Consider the following 16,707-nt stretch of genomic DNA (forward strand, 5'->3'; position numbering starts at 1 on the left):
TCATTTTTACTTACCCAGATTCTGAAATCTGAAGATTAATGCTTTTAAACAGGCCTATATAAATCAATTAATATATACTGAGATTCATGTTCTCCTTCAAGATTACATAGTCAAAAGCCATCTTCCATTTAGGTATTTCCTTTCCATTTACAATTGTATCCATTTCTCTGGTACACAATCACACTTCTCCACCAGTAGCTGAGTGTATTGGTCAGGAATCTTGGTTACAAGAGACAGAAATCTAAATTAAATTGGATTAAGCACAAGAAGGGAGTCTTGGCTTATACAGTTGAGAAGTTATAAGTGATATTTTATTCTAGGTATTGCTCAATTCAGGGGCTTAAATAATGGCATTCTACCTCAGTTTCTCTCTTTCCCCCTCTTTTTCCTTTCTTATTTTCTCTCTCTTGGCTTAATCCTAGACCCAACAAGGCAGTTGCCAGCATGTTCAAACTTATTTCACTTGTACTAATAACAGATCATAACATTTTTTAAAATTTATTTTACTTATTTATTATTTTTGGCTGCGTTGGGTCTTCATTGCTGCGCGTGAGCTTTTCTCTAGTTGCGGCGAGCGGTGGCTACCCTTTGTTGCGGTGTGCGGGCTTCTCACTGCGGTGTCTTCTCGTTGCAGAGTACAGGCTCTAAGTGCGTAGGCTTCAGTAGTTGTGGCGCACGGGCTCAGTAGTTGTGGCTTGAGGGCTCTAGAGCACAGGCTCAGTAGTTGTGGCACACGGGCTTAGTTGCTCCGCAGCCTGTGGGATCTTCCTGGACCAGGGCTTGAACCTGTGTCCCCCGCATTGGCAGGCGTTTTCTTAACCACTGTGCCACCACAGAAGACCCATAACATTTTTTAAAAGCTTCTTTTTCCCAGAAGTTTCCCCAGATTCTCCAAATTGGGGCTCACATACACGGTTTGTGTCACATGACTATGTCTAAACTAATCATGTGGTCAAGAGAGGGAATACATCTACTGCCCAAGCCTGGATCACATGACAGCCTGCCCTGGACTAAACTGTATTCCCCTCACCAAATTCATATAGTGAAACGCTGACCAGTGTGACTATATTTAGTCTTTAGGAGGTAATTAAGGTTAAATGAGGTCATAAGGGTAGGACACTGATCCAAAAGGATTTGTGCCCTTATTAGAAAAGACAGCAGAGAGCCCCCCACCTCTTTCTCTGTCATGTGAGCACACAGCAAGAAGGCAGCCAACTGCAAGTCAGGAAAAGAGGCCTCAGGAATAGAACTCACCAGCACCTTGATCTTGGACTTTCCAGCCTCTAGAACTGTGAGAAATAAATTTTTGTTGTTTAACCCACCATGTCTATGGTGTTTTGTTATAGCAGTTTGAGCAAACTAGCCAGAGAGAGCAAGAGATTGGATCAGTCTCTCCCAAAGCTTAAGGACTAAAGAGCAGAAAAATGGGATTCTGCAGAACACAACTCAGAAGCTATTTCCAAAAAAAGGTAAAGTAGATATTGGTAAACATAGTTATCAACCCAGTTTTAGCTAAGCCAGAGTCATGGGACTCCATGACTAGGCTTCTGATACAATGGAATTATGTGCAAAGTTTTGTGCTGTATGCATCGGTGCATGTACTTGGGGAGATGATTCATAGAGTCCATCAGATCCTCAGTTGTTGCATTAGTCCTCAAAACTGTCTGGATCTGTGTTTAGTAGGGCCCACAGAGGCTCCAGATGGATGTGGAGCCAAGGAGGAGAAGGGGTAAGAACGGATTGTGGATCTATTTAAAATGGGAGCTGTTTTACTTTATTTAGCATGATCACTCTGAAAGATAAAAGGATTCACTCTAAGGGTTATAGCAACAAGTGCCAAATTTATTCTTATCCTGTGAGTTACTTCCTCTACCTCGTGTATCCTAGGGAAGAAATGGATTGTTTCAGTCCTGTATTTTTTTTTTTATTGAAGTATAGTTGACTTACAATGTTGTGCCCATCTCTGTCGTACAGCAAAGTGACTCAGTTATACACATATATACATTCTTTTTTTATATTATTTTCCATTATGGTTTATCACAGGATATTGAATATAGTTCCCTGTGCTATACAGTAGGATCATTCCTGTATTTTTAATGTTACCTATTATTAAAAAGTATTCAGTCACCTTAAAAATTGGGCAGAGTGATAGGAACTCTGAAAAGTTAGTTCAAATGACAGTCTCTCCAGGAGCATGCATATTAAACAGACATTCCTTCACCCACAGCCACTGCTACAAAGAGAAACAAAGCAAAAAATCCAGAACAATATGCTCATAAATAAACATGGTTGTCAAAATGGTTACTTTGTAATGCAAGCACTGATTGGGAGAGCTGGTCTGGGTGAGGTGGAAGTGTTGCCTTTCTCCTAGTTGTTTGTGGAAGTCTGAATAATCTTAATCATTATTTGTTCATATTCGCATGAAAGCAAGAAAAAAAAGCGAGGGAGAAGAAAATAACTTTGGAATAATAATCACTGGGTCACATTGTGATTTTATGACCATATATCTCACAAAATTAGCAAGATAATTGAGGCTACAGAATTTGCAACTTGCACAAAATAATGAACTACGTAATTTCCAATCATTAAAATATTTTAAACATGCCATTGTGTACATAAATCAGATTCATCCAAAATACAACTGACACCCAAGTCACCTGAATGAAAGGTGATTAAAAACATAACACCTTACTATTGTTTCTAAGCAGAGAGTAAAAATCTGCTTTTATTCTGACACTTTATTTTACATCAATTTACATTTTACTACATTTCCATAAAGTAAAAGTAGAATTCTTACCAGTTTATTTCTTAGATGATGCTAATATTTCTAGACTATCACAATCTTATATCCAAGTTGAATTAAAAGTATATGCAGATAAATCAATTTGCAGCCTAAACATCAGAGCTTATGAGGACAATGATACCATTTCCTTAGGGTCTAGTGTGGAAAAGTTGCCAAAGAAATGAGGTACCCAAGAGGAAAGAAAGTTTCAAATTTACATTAAATTAACTTTACCACAGTCTCAAATGCCCATGACATAGGTTAAAAGGCACCCTTTTAGAAAGTTTTGGTTTGTTTTTTGTTCTTTTTTATAAAACACTTGCTACCAATAACATACATGAATATAATTAAACACTAAAACAGCAAACACTCTAGAGACCTTTGGTAAAAGTGAATACCACCTCCCGCCCTGCAATGATTATACTTCTTAGCAGAAAAGGCTCACAGGCTGATGAGAGAACTTGCCCTCCCAGTGAGAAGGGCCAAGAAAACTGGCCGGACGTGTGAAATAGAACCAGGTGGCAAGGATGAAGGCCAGTGACAATAGCACTTGTGGTCTGGATTGCCACTGGGGTCTGAAGATAGCAATAAGCACATGACTCAAAAAAAGATGGTTGCAAAGAGATCTCACTGCAGTGGAGACTTTCAATAATTGTGAATGGGGAATAAAACTAGGGCTGTATGTCTAGGCCTAGTGGCTACTTGAGGGACCAAGGAGAAGTAAGTGGAAAACACTGAAGGACGTTTTTGTCTTTATTGGTTCTAATAAAGAAAGCTATCTTTTCAGTTATAGTGTATTCAGAGTATAGCACAAAAGAAAAAAAAAGTATGTATGATTGATAGCTTACCACGTTAAAACAACTACTATAAGCACTGTTGTCTTTTTTTCTTTTCTGATACAAGCTTTTTCTTTAGCTCATATGACAATGCAGATATAACTTTAAAAATATTTTCTACCTTTTATAAATAAGCATTTTTTTATGTTGTGAAAATACCTTGAACTCTTTGTCCATGAGAACACAGCCAACTATGCTTTGTTCCAATAAATTAGAGTTGGGGATAAAGGCAGATGAGAGAAGTAGAGTGGGTATAGATTGTGTAAGGAAAGGAAAAGACACCTATGGATGAATTTTAGGAATTTCTCTTAGATATTGAGAGATGTAAAACTTGGGAGCTCCAGCTTCAAGAGTGCTCCTGTTAAGATAGGCATTTCCTTTATTTTTAAATTAAATTTTATTTCATTGATTTTTTAAAATAGACTTTATTTTTTAGACTAAGTTTAGGTTCACAGGAATACTGAGCAGAAGGTACAGAGATTTCCCATATACCCTCTGCGCCCAATATACATACACAGTCTTCCCCACTTTCAAAAGCCCACACCAGTGTGGCACATCTGCTATAATCAATGAACCTACATGGACACATTAATACCTAGAGTCCACAGTTTACATTAGGATTTGCTATTTGTGTTGTATATTTTATAGGTTTTGACAAATATGTAATGACATACATCCACCATTATAGTATTATACAGAGTAGTTTCACTGCCTTTAAAATTCCCATGTGCTCTGCCTGTTCATCCCTCAGTCCCCCTTAACCCCTGGGCAACCCACTGATCCTTTTACTGTCTCCATAGTTTGGCCTTTCCCAGAATGTCATATAGTTGGAATCATACAGTGTGTATTCAAATTGCCCCTTTTCACTTAGTAATATGCATTTAAGATTCCTCCGTGTCATTTCATGGCTTGATAGTTCATTTCTTTTCAGCACTGAATAATACTTCATGTCTGGAGGTACCACAGTTTATCCATTCACTTACTGAAGGACATTTTAGCTGCTTTCAAGTTTTGGCAATTATGATTAAAGCTGCCATAAACATCCTTAGGCAGATTTTTATGTGGACAAAAGGTTTCAACTCACTGAAAAATGGATAAATAACCAGGAGTATAATTGCTGGATCATAAGGTAAGAGTATATTTAGTTTTGTAAGAAACTGCTAAACTGTATTCCAAAGTGGCTGTACCATTTTGCATTCCCACCAGCAATGTATGAGAGTCCGGAATTGCTGTTGGTAGCGTATTACGTTTTAGTCATTCTAACAGGTGTGTAGTGGTATCTCTCATAATTGTTTTAATTTGCAATTCCCTGATGACCTATGATGTGACACATATTTTCATATGCTTATTTTCCATTTGTGTACCTTCTTTCATGAGGTGTCTTAATTTTTAATTGGGTTGTTTGTATATTTACTGAGTTTAGGAGTTCTTGTACATTTTGGATAACAGTTCTTTATAAGATATGTCTCTTGCAAATATTTTCTCACCGTCTGTGGCTTCTCTTCTCATTCCTTTGACATTGTTTTTCATGGTACAGAAGTTTTAAATTTTAATGAAGTCCAGCTTATGAATTTTTTTCATGGATTTTATCTTTGGTGTTGTATCTAAAATGTCATCATCATACCCAAGGTTTTCTTCTATGTTACCTTCTAGGATTTTTATATTTTGCATTTCGCATTTTGTTCTATGAGCCATTCTGGGGTAAATTTTGTGCAAAGTGTAAGGTCTGTAACTAGATTTTTTTTTTTTTTTTTGCATGTGGATGTTCAGGTATTCCAGTACCCTTTGTTGAAATTAAATTTTATTTTTACCAAATAAATATATGTAAATAGTTTAAATATAAATCATAATTTTTTCCATTGCTTCTTCTGAAATTTATCTCCACTTTATTAATATGATTAATATTAATATAATATATAATAATTAATATACTGCTAAATTATTGGTTTATCGATTTCTGATATTATTTATTCATAACGATTATCATTCCTTATGTAAATTCATTACAAATATATATTATGACTAGTAAATAGTTCCTGCAAAGCCAAATACTGAACTTTAATAAATTTTCCTCTTTTGCATTGAATTTAGTAGCTCCTAAAGTTATTAATTTTCCATCATATCTTGCAAATGCCTGTCAGTATTATCTTTCTTTTTTAAATAAAGAACTGTTGAAACATACTGGAAAATACATCACTTCAATTTTTATTGTCCCTCCACAGGTCCTTCACTCTCATGCTTCAATGTGTACATACTCTACTAAAATCTGTTGGGTTTTTTGTTTTTTGCTTTTTAGGAAAAAATTAAAATGTCATTGGAAATCCATATGCAATTGAGTGAATTTTTGCAGAACATAATCTTATTTCATAGTCTCCCTCAATCCTATGTATCCACCAACCCCATCAATGTACCTATATACATATCATATTCACAGATAAAATTGCTGTGGATCACAGCTTCATATTTTGGCTGTGATTCATGTTTAATTATATTAAAACAAGGCTTATATTTTCTCTGACAATATCCTGTCATACCTTCAAACTACTTATTGAATTTTAATTACATATTTAATTGTTTAGGACTAATGTCTGTGTTCTCAGCTTCCTCCTTTTTTTAATCATTTGAAGACAGTACTTGGTATATGGTAGATTTGCAGATCTTATGTATAGACTTCAATGACTTTTACAAATATATATATGATACATACATCATGTAACCACTTTCCTAATCGAGATGTAGAACACTCCCTCCACCCCAGAAAGTTCCATCCAGCCCCTTTCCAGTCAATCCTCAGGAGCAAACTGGGAGTTACCTAGGTAGCAACATTTATATATCCCTTTAGTTTACATAAACAAAAAGACAATCAAGATAACATTACTGAACCCTTTCTGCAATGTTTCAGCCAAAGCTAATTTAAAGTGATTATTCTTTTTTGAATCCACATTTTCAAGGAAAGATAAATAAATAGTCATTGGAAATCCACATACAATTGAGCACATTTTTTGTAGAATTTAATATAAAATGAAACCGGCTTCAAAAACTTTCCCTTTTTGTTGGGAATGAGAGTAGGTGAGAGGACAGTGGAAGCTCAGAAAACATTCATTATTGTTCAATACGCAGAGCAGCAGGGGAGGGAAATTAAAGCAGAGGAGTGGAGAAGAACAACAGCAGTAATCGTGCAAATCAGCAACCCTCCTTAGTGGAAGTGGAAGCACCCAAGGGGAATAGCATCTTAGAGTGTCCCACCTTCTTGATCTTGCTGCACTCTGTGAGAAAATATGGCAAAGCAAATATGCTGCTAGAAACTGGAGGAAAAATAGGTAAATAGCTAACTGAAACAGAGCCACCCTGCTGCATTGATAAAGGGGGCTGTTCTTGGATTTACTGGGGCTTGAAGCCTATTTTACATATTAGTTTCCTCACATTATCAAGATAAATATCTTTAGTCGAAAGACAAAGCGATTTCCCAAAAAGTGTCAAATAGTTTAATAAGCAAAAAAGAACAGAAATTGAATGAAAGAAGTAGCAATTACTTGTCAGCTAATACTAGGTAGGCACTGCACAAAATCCCACTTCCTTAGCTATTAATATTTAAACTTGGCAAGCACATTGCAAGAAAACAATGAAGCAATCTGACAATTTGGCAAGCTCCCCCACCTAAAGATTTACAAAAACAGAGAACAAGTAGAATATGACATTTGGCGATTGCTGTTTCTGAACTGAACTGCTAGTACTTCCAAAGCAAGTAATTTCTCAGAAAGCAAAGCAGAGAAAGCAAGCAAACAATAAAAATACCAGTGATGAACCTGTAAACATAAGCTGGTTTTTCAACTGAAATATAGGGGCCTCCGTAATGGAAGACAAATTTGGACTGAATAATACGGGAACGAACTCAAATCGTTACTCCAAGTCAATCTGAAGTAAACGTAAAAATTCATTATTCATTTTTGAACAAACATGAAGTTCTTAGTTCCAGCTGGGACCAGAAGTTGAATAGCCAAATCAGAGAACCAAAAGACATGAGGACTTTGTGATACGCACACCTAATCTGGAAGTGTGAAACAGGAAGTTTTTATGGAAGTATAATTAGTAATCATTTCAGTCTAGCCGTATCAGATTTAAGAAATGTAATACTGCTAATTAGAAAGTGAAAAATACTATCTTATATTTCTAATAAACCAAAATCACTCCCAGATCAATTATATATTATTCTATACAAGCCAAGCATGACTCTCTAAGAAGTAACATAGCTCTTATGTTTATTAGAACTGTGTAGTTTTCTCTGCATCACTGTATACCTAACGTTTAGTACTGAGTCCCGTACATAGCAGGTGATCAACAAGTTCTTACTGAATAAATTAATATCACATAAATGCATTTCACCATACTATGATCAAACCAAGTCTTAATGATTCTTAAGAATCTTACATAGAAAATATATCAAAGTAAACACTCTGACTTGGGGTGTGTGTATACATACACACATGCATATATGTGTGTATATATATGTATGTTTTGTTTGGAATATAGGGAAAAAGAACAGAACAGAAATGAAAAAAAATATTTTTAATGTCAGAAGTCCAAAAATGGGTCCCATTTTTGAAACTGAAAAGTGAGACACTTTGTAAACTTAGAGATACATCTTATTTCTAAAATGACATCTACAGCAGTGAAGATTGTAATAAGTCCTAATTAGTTACAATGAAGTCATTAACTGTCAAGAAGATACAATCGAGTTTTGTGTACCAAAGCAACATCTGAAATGGTCAAAAGTTATAAATATATTCAACACAAAGAGAAACAGAACATAAACTAAAAATTGAGTTAAGTGTTTATTACTCATTTGATTTCCTAGGGAAGGCACCAATCTGTGTCTAGGCATTTAGATTTTTTTCATCTTGCTCTAAATCAAATATTCTTTTAAGTTTAATAAGCAAATTTAGATATTTGCTAAAATTTAGGTACATATATGCTTAATTTTGTTTTGAGTATGTCAGTAACACTTCTGCCTAAGGTTTTAAACATATGGAGAAGTTTTCTTCACTTTAAAAATAAATTTAAGCATGCAATAATTCTTACTGGTCTACATTTCTCAGACCAGAGCTTTATTCGCCACCACATCACTGTTTCTGAATTGGTTCCTCCCCGTTATCTTCAGTTTAAAAATACATATTATGACAGTGCTAAGAAATTTTATTAGGGAAAAAAATCTCTTTAACAAGTCTTTAAAAACTACTGATATAATCTGTGTCACAATGTTTATGTAAACAATGAATTTCAAAGGTCTCCTATTCTAAATATATACCACTGAGAGATACAACAGGTGATTTCTGAAAGCACTTCAAAGAATTAATAGGAATTTCATTCCACATCCAAAGGAATAACAGGAAGGCTGTGATGTAGGAGCATCTGCTTTAAACTACTTTCATCAACATAAATTCCAAAACCAAAGTCCCTGGAGAATAATATTTATAGTATTTTAAATTTTAAAATGCTTAAATATTTGAACAAATTTTGCAAAGAATTAGAATTCTAAAAACAAAAATGAAGCATTTCACCATTCATTTTTCTTTTTCTAAATGATGAAGAATCTCAAATATATGAAAATGACATAAAATTTAAGACAAACTTTGCCATAATTGCTCCATTTTAGCTTAAGCAATAAAACACTAAATATTGCATAATTAGTTAAAGCCCAAGGTAATCTAATTGTGGTTATTTTATGTGTCAACTTAACTGACCACTGGATGCCCAGATTAAACATTATTTTGGGTGTGTCTGTGAGGGTGTTTCCAGATAAGATTAGCACTGGAGTTGGTGGACTTTGTAAAGTACATTGCCCTCCCGGATGTAGCTGGGCATCATTCAACCCTGTTGAGGGTCTAAATACAAGAAAAGGCAGAGGGGGGAGAAATTCACCCCCTTTTCTTCCTGCCTGCCTGCTTTAGCTGAAAAATCTCATCTCATCTACTCAGGACCTCAGACTGGGAAATACACAATAGGCACCCCACGTTCTCATAAAATTATGCTATTGGTTCTCTTTCTCTGGAGAATCCTGCTTAAACTAATTCACCAAAATTGACCACTATTGTGAATGTAGTATGAATACATTCCAGACTGCTTTTTACATTACGATTATATATTACAATTTATTTAACAAGCTGCTATTTTATGATTCAGGACTTTAAATAAATAAAATCAAGTTGTATATATCATTTTATAACTTTCAAAAATCCAGTATTGGCTTTGAGATTTATTCATGCTGTCATATCTTGATTTAGTTAATTTATTTTAACTGTACTAGATAGCACATTCTCATATGAATATGCATAATCTATTAGTTCTTTCCCTTACTGAGGGATCCTTAGATTGTTTTTTGTTTTTAAAATTATTATTATTATAAGCAATGCTGTAATGAATATCTTTGTAAATAACTTTGGTGCCAAGAATGATATTCAAAATATTTAATATTCAAAATAATTGGATACTACCCAATAAGAATACATGCTTTACCACTCAGAACTAGCTAGCCATAAAAAGAAAACATATTATAACAGAGTGTACTGGCTCAATATCAGCCCTGATTTATGGAGCATGGACAGATATTTCTCTAGAATAGATATCCAGAAGTTAAATTGCATAATCAAAATATCTAAAATTTTCTAATTTTTACTTACTGCCAAATTGTTATTTTAATTCCCAGGTCCATGGTAATTAGTAAGATTAAACATTTTTAATATGTTTATTACCCAATGTTTCTTCTTCAAACTGCTTACTCATAAATTTCATCCATTTTGCTCTTTATTGGCATTTCTCTATTGATTAGTAAAAGCTCTTTATATTTTCTCACTATAAGTCTTTTACGGATATTTCCACCCAGATCATTATTTTTCGTTAAACTCTGTCATGGTATCTTTTATTCTATAGAGATCACACTAGATCTTCTTACATTTTTTATCAAAGTGAAATATTTTTCTTGTTTGATTTGTTCTTCATTGTATAGGTCTTCTAAGATATATACTTAGTTTTTAACATACTTGTAAACAAATTTTTGTCTTTAAAAAAATTCATTCCAAACTTCTCTTAAATCTGTTTATTTAAGTTTATACCTTCATATTTTTGTTCACACTGTCAAATACTTTTCCTTCTCACAATTTCGGACTACATTTACTTCAGCATTTTCCAATTTACTCTTATCTAATTTCTCTCCTTCAGTTCCTCATGATTTCTGGTCTTAATGTTTTTCAGAATTGCAGTGGACATATTTTATCTATTTTCCCTGAATTCTAAAATTTTTGGCTGCAGTTAAGTAACTCTGGGCTTAGTCCATTATCTTACTCTAACCTCTCTTAATTTTGCAAAAACATTTTTGAATGCAAAAAACACTAACTGGCAAAAAATCCACACCTGGGAGCTATTTAAAGAAAACAACAACAAGGTGTAGACTTAAGAAATGTGATTTCTCCATGAGGCAGATTAAACATGCGAAGATTAAGGGCAACACTAAAGAGAGAAAATGGAGAGGAAGCTGGAAAAGGCTGGAGGAGTCAACAAACTGTGAGCAGGACTGACCTTGAATAAAGGGAAGAAAGGAGGAAGGTTAAATAAAAGAATCCTCAATGGTGTGCAAGTTCAAAAAAAAAAAACCACCTTGGCAGGGCTTCTGGGGGAGTCCTTGCATACGCCTTGGTATCCCTGTGTGCTCACTCACTCACTGGGAGTCGCCCATGTGACACGAAGCTTCACTACAGGCATGAAATTGTGAGATGCTTGAGTCCCTAGATTAAAATCTTTGTAACTGGAGGTCTGAGAGGCACATTCTCACTGTGGCCAGGGTGATATATAAGTTTTCCATGTCTTATTAAGAGTTATGTTATTTGAACTTCATCAATTTTCGTTATAAGTATGTTTTCACTTATTTAGCATGTAACCTTCAGAATGGCAGGCATTATGGCCAATATATTTTGAACAATACCTGCAGGCTCTTGGTCATTCATTTTACTGTAAATATACTGATTATTACTAATTTAAAATAACAATAATCCTATTGCTATCATTTCATCCAACTGAAATTTTGATAGTACAGAACTCTCAATTGTATTTGTTGTTTATAAATACTGGGAGAACAAAAGGGTTTCTTTAACTCTCTCCATTAACATGCTACATGGATATAATCTTTTCAACCCATTCGGTCAATATAAGTATATCAAAGATCAATAAATAAACAAATTACACATACAAAACAGCATATTGGCCAGTAATACTCATGATCAGTAGTTTTTCTAAAATTTCCAAGGACTAATTTTATAATTGTCATAAAATGTTCTGTAAACATTTTCATCAGATTTTTCTGTATTTATTTTTTTCCCTTTCATCATTTTCTCATCATTAATAATTCTTTTCTCTTATGACCATATTACTAATTTATTTAGGCATACTTAATTCAATTAGTTTTTAATTTTCAGTTAAAGCCTCATTTCTTCTCATACTTTTATGTTCTTTTCTAAAACTGCTATAATTTCAGGTTTTTGGTATTATACTTTTATGAGATACATATGGTATTCCAGGTACCCTCTGCCCAACAGCAGAGACAGGCAGGCAATTGCCTCTCCTCTTGGTTCATGACAGGATGCCTTTTCAACCCCAAGTCACATAGCAGTTTTTAACTGGCAGCGCAGACTGCAACTCACATCTAATTTGCTATCCACAGTCACTTTTCTTTTCACCCCTGCCCCTTTGGACATCTAGACATTGTAGAGAAATCTAACATATTTTTATTATTTCTCATTGAGCTTATCCCACTTAACAAATGCCACTCTTTATACAGTTAGCAACACGTGTGTGGAATCTGAATTTACTTTCTCTACCTTAACTCTTGCTTGTAATTTAAAGCAATATTAGTATATTTATGAAAATATTATAGCTGAGTATATAGTAGGCTTTGCTAATAGTCAATAAATGCATGTGGAATTAGTAATATTAACATAGGGATTTCTTTTCATCTTGATCTTTAATAAAAATGTGACATTACATGTTATGTGGCATAAGCTATACTGATAACTTAAGTATCTTATACTGTGTAGTATTTCTTAATTTTAAAAGTAATATATACTCATTAAACAAACCAGAAAATATAGAAACCACAAACATACACAGAAGATAAAAATGAAAATAACTCTAAATCCTAAAAATATTTACACATCTGTGTTTGCCTATATATATATATACACATACATAACTGTATACAAACTGTAGTCACATGTTTAAATGCTTTATATATATGTGTGTGTATATATATATATATATATATATATATACACACCTACATGCAGCAATTATCCATACTTACCATCATACTTTTAAGCATTATAAGTATTTATATATTTAAGCATATATATGTATATGTATATGTGTATATATATATATAAATAAACAAATAAATAAATATGTGTGCGTGTATATAGCAATCCTACTAGTATCATTGCCTACAGAGTGAAGTTTTTGGATCTCTGAACAGATGTAAAAGAACACAACCTGAACATTTTTGCCTAACTCCTGAGTGGCCTTTTGATATGCTTGCTAACATCCCATTACTCCCTTCTTTTAGACTGTCTCACGAAAGCCAACTTGAAAGAATTAAGGCTCCACACTTTTTGCCCAAGAATCTGCATATTCTGCTTGATGTCCAAAAGGGGTTATCATGTACAGAACAATTAGAAAATGACACTGTCTTAATTTTATCCTGGAAGTATTGAGACAATGACCTTCTCACCAAGCTAAAGTGAAGCTGGACAGAAACCCCTTAAAATATTCCTTAAAATGTGGGCCAAAAAACTTGAAAGAGACCATTATGTTTCTGGAAAGCCTCAAACTAGAATATCAGGCATCTCAAAATCATCATATTCAAGTACTAGGAGGGCCCTTAGATATGAACTAGTTTAATCATTCATTTGACATGGAGGAAACCAGTTATGGATTAGAGAGTGTTAAGGCCTTTATAAGAATCACATAACTGGTATGGAGTAGAGAGCATAACCCAAGCTTCTCACTCTAGATTCTCTTCTTTCATTGGAGGTCACAAACTGGAGCTCCTATTCCACTTGCAGACAGGTTTATTTGGCTGGTGGTGTTTTCTTTTTCTAACAAATTGAATTATATGCTAAGATTTAGATATTCAAGATGAAAATCTGGGAAAAAAATGAGAATATCTAGCAACTATGGACCCCAATTTCTAAAAAGTTCTCTAATTTAAGTAGTCCTACCAACTTTAGAAGAGATACACCCTTCTGAATACATGGCTGTCCCCGTCAGGCCTATTTGATTCAGTTGGGTCACATCTCTCATCACTGCAGACATCTGAGTCTGTGACTTGTGTACTATTCCAAGTGGCTTCCCTGCCATACTAAAGTGAAGATCAACTTCAGAAGGAAAGTGTGTTTCCTATAACATGATTCAGATCATCAACTCACTTTCCAACTGCTTTCATGGTGGTAGGATTTTTGTAAGTGTCCTACCTCTGAAGTGTTCCAGGATTGAATCAATACAGTGTATGTCATCTCTGTGTTCACTGAATATATTTTTTCCATGAGTGGAATCTAAACTACTCTTACTAGATGGAGTACCTTTCATGCTATACTAAATGAAGTTCAGGGACTTCCCTGGTGGTCCAGTGGCTAAGACTCCATGTTCCCAATGCAGGGGGCCCAGGTTCAATCCCTGGTCAGGGAACTAGATCCCACATGCCACAACTAAGAGTTCGTGTGCTGCAACTAAAGATCCCACACACCGCAACTAAAAGATCCCACACGCTGCGACGAAGACCTGATGAAGCCAAATAAATAAATATTTTAAAAAATAGTAAAAAATAAATAAATAAATGAAGTTCAAAACCACTGTTATCCCAAAGCAATAATAGAAGAATTTTCCTGTCGTGGCCCTATGGACGTTCAATCTCTTTTCTGATTCCTAGCTTTTTTCTTTTTCCTTTTCATTTTAGTAAGATTCTAGCATCTTTGTACATGATCCTTTGTCGTTACAAATACTAAATGCTTCAACTATTAGTTTTCAACATCCCTGTTTCATAGGAGATGTCACTCTCTCACTAGGAGTAAGGAAAAGCAGAGTGAATCGTAGCACTTAAGGTCTTCTTTGCTTAACACTCCAGTGGTGACCCTATGGTCCATTTCTCAGACTCTTCCCTCTTGAAAGTCTCTGAGGATTGGCACCCCAGAAGTTATTCATATTCTCCTCAGTTTTCACCCACAACAGAGGCAAAAATGTTAGTTCCTTGCAGCTAGGATTGATTTTATGACATAATTCTGGCCCATGATTTGTAAGCAGTATTTCCTGGATGAAGTTTCTAAGAGATAGATCTCACAACTGCCATAATGTCTAAAATGAAAAAAAAAAAAAAAGTGGGTCATATTAAATGTTGGCAAGGATGTGGAGCTGTGGAACAGACAGTCAGTGGGAATATAAATTGGTAAAACTTCTTAGGAAAACTGTTCGGCAGCATCTACTAATATTTACCATTAAGTATGAATTAGGCCTTTCACTCCTAGGTATATCCCCAACAGAAATGCGTATGTCTGATTATCAAAAAACAAACAAAACCACACAAGACTATTTATAGCACAATTCATAGTAGTCCAATACAGAAAACAACCCAAATGTCCATCAACAGTAAAATGGATAAATTATGAATAATCATAAAATACTGTACTATAATGAGAATAAACAGGCTACAGCTATACCCAACAAAGAGGATGAATATCAGAACTATAATATTTAGTAAAAGATATCAGCCATAAAAGAGTACTAACTGTATAATTCCATTTATATAAAGTTCAAAATTATGAAAAACTATGCTATGCAGTTATAAGTCAAGACAGTGATTACCACTGTCTGGAATGGAAATGGGGATCTTTGCAGGGGCTGGTAATGTTTTAAATCAATCTGGGTGTTGGTTACACAGGTGCATTCAATCTATGAACATTCAACTATGTGAGTGCTTAAGACTAGAATTATGTTATACTTGAAGTTAAAGTTTACTGAAAGAGAGAAAGATGAAGAAAAAGAGAGGAAGCAAGAGAGAGCTGAGAGTGAGGGAGAGGGAGACCATGGTTGGCAGGGTCCTTTTTTCCCTCTGGTCCTACCAGACTATTTCCAGCTGAAACACAAATGTGAGTTATGGATGTGTAAGAGTCATAAAGAGACCATGAGGATAAAACCTGTGAACCAAAGAGAGCAGTGGGTGAAGACAGATAAAGTGCCCAGGGTCTGTCATCTCTGATGACATCATTGAACAACTGTGCCAACGCTGAACTCTGATTTCTGGACTTCCTGTTGCCCAAGGCAAATTAACTCTACTGTTTTTGACGTTATTTGTCAGATCTTTTTTCTTGGCTGCTTTCACGTGCAATTCCTATAGCTATTACACAGTTTTATTCTAATTTTTAGCTACTTTCTTTCAAGTTAATAGTCCCATCACACGTAAATTTAACCCAAACCACTAAATGGCCAGGTTTAGTGGGTTGGGTTAAATTTACATGTGATGGGACTACTCCTGGCCGTTTTTGGTAGTCCAAGAGAGACTCCTCTAATGGTGGAAAATGCTTAAGTTCAAAATAAGGTATCGTTAAAGACAAACTGGTTGGGGTTCAAGATGGCGATAGAGAAGGATCTGGGGCTCACCTCCTCCCACGGACACAGTGAATCTGCAGCTACGTATGGAACAATTTCCTCTGGGAAAAAAACCTAAAACCTGAGCAACTCATGTGCCTCTAGAGAAGGCCCACATCAGGGTGAGCAGGGAAGGCTGGGACACAACCTCACCGTAAACTCCTTCCCCTGCACAGTGACACAGATGGAAGGGGACTCAAAAGCCCCAGCTTCTCCCTGAGGAGCGAAGGGCTTGAACCCCACAGCAGGTGCCCCAACTTTTAAGACCTGCACCTGAGAAATAAGCCCCCCGCCCCAAACTGAAAACCAGTGAGGTTCACGTCCACGAGACCCACAAGGCTGTGACCATCGGAGAAAGGCTCTCAAAGTGCTGGCGCGGGGACTCACCTGCCCTCGGGCACAGGCAGA

This window comes from Balaenoptera acutorostrata, chromosome 10 (genome assembly GCF_949987535.1).
Source record: "Balaenoptera acutorostrata chromosome 10, mBalAcu1.1, whole genome shotgun sequence".
Lineage (NCBI taxonomy): Eukaryota > Metazoa > Chordata > Mammalia > Artiodactyla > Balaenopteridae > Balaenoptera > Balaenoptera acutorostrata.